General features: G+C 30.5%; 1 protein-coding gene across 1 annotated transcript in view; it reads left to right on the forward strand.

Annotated features, from left to right (window-relative positions):
- Nucleotides 1–1,414, forward strand: part of RRAS2 (related RAS viral (r-ras) oncogene homolog 2) — an 85,674-nt gene that overhangs the window by 80,127 nt on the left and 4,133 nt on the right. The window lies entirely within an intron of this gene.

Below are 1,414 nucleotides of genomic sequence, written 5' to 3' on the forward strand. Positions count from 1 at the left end.
ACTTTATCTTCTATCTTAAGAAACTAGAGCAAATTAAAACCATAGTTAAGTAGGAGGGAAATAATAAAGAGAAGAATAGAAACCAATTAAATTGAAAAATAGGAAAATTATAGAAGAAATAAAAATCCTAAACTGGCTTTTAGAAGGTCATCAAACTGATAAACCTCTAACTAGATAAAAAGAGAGAAGACACAAGTCAGTATCAGGAATGAGAGAGGTATCAATACTTCAAATCTTACAAATGTTTAAAAGATAATAAAGAAATACTATGAACAACTTTATGTTACTAAATTCAACAAGTTAGATGAAATAGACATATTCCTTGAAAAGGACAAACTACTAAAGCTCACTCAAGGAAAAAAAGAGATTACCTGAATAGTAGTATATCTATAAATTTAGTTTGTTATTAAAAACTTTTTACAAAGAAAACTCCAGGCTTAAATGGATTTAGTGAATTATACCAAACATTTTGTAAGGAAGATACATTACTGATTTTATATAAACTGTTCTAGAAAATTGAAGAGAGAATTCTTTCCAACTTAACATATGAAGCCGGCATTACTCTGAAACCAAAACCAGACAGGACATGAAAACTAGTCTACTCTCTCTTGAGCATAGATGTAAAAATTCTTAATAAATGTTAGTGAATAGAATTTAACAATATATAAAAAGGGGAATACATCATTCAATGGAGTATATTACAGGAATGCATTGTTGGTTTAATATTTGAAAATAAGTCAATACAACTTATCATATTGACAGACTAAAAAGGAAACACCATACTATCGTCTCAATACATGCAGAAAATAACATTGGGCAAAATCCAGCATCCATTCCTGGTAAATACTCTCTACAGACGAAATAGTGGGGAGCTTTGTTAACCTGATGAAGGGCATCTATGATAAAGTCCTATAACTGATAGCATACTTAGTGGTGAAAAACTAAATGCTTCATTTTTAAAATCAAAGGCAATCAAGAGTATCCCTCTCACCACTCTATCATTGTACTGGAGGTTTCTAGACTGTACAGTAAGGCCAGAAAGAGAAATAAAAGACATGGACATCAGAAAGGAAGAAATAAAACTGTCTTTATTGGCAAATGACATGGATAGGTAGAAAGCCCTGTGGAATCTACAAAAGAACTCCTAGATAAGTGAGTTTAGAATATTTCCAGGATGTGAGATAAACGTACAAAGTTATACCACTGTTTTTATAGCGTGAAAAATATGTGTCACTGAAAGATGACTAGAAGAATGTTGTTCTCTATTAATGATAGGTTCCTAAATTTTCTTTTTTTCCCCCATCTGTCTTTTCTAACTTTTCTGCAAGTGTTTATTTTGTGAAAATGGCAGCAATAAAAGGTATTTTTTTCAGGAATATAATTTTAAGCCCTAGTATATAAATATAAATGTAAT

This window comes from Propithecus coquereli, unplaced genomic scaffold (assembly GCF_000956105.1).
Source record: "Propithecus coquereli isolate 6110/MARCELLA unplaced genomic scaffold, Pcoq_1.0 Scaffold44, whole genome shotgun sequence".
Lineage (NCBI taxonomy): Eukaryota > Metazoa > Chordata > Mammalia > Primates > Indriidae > Propithecus > Propithecus coquereli.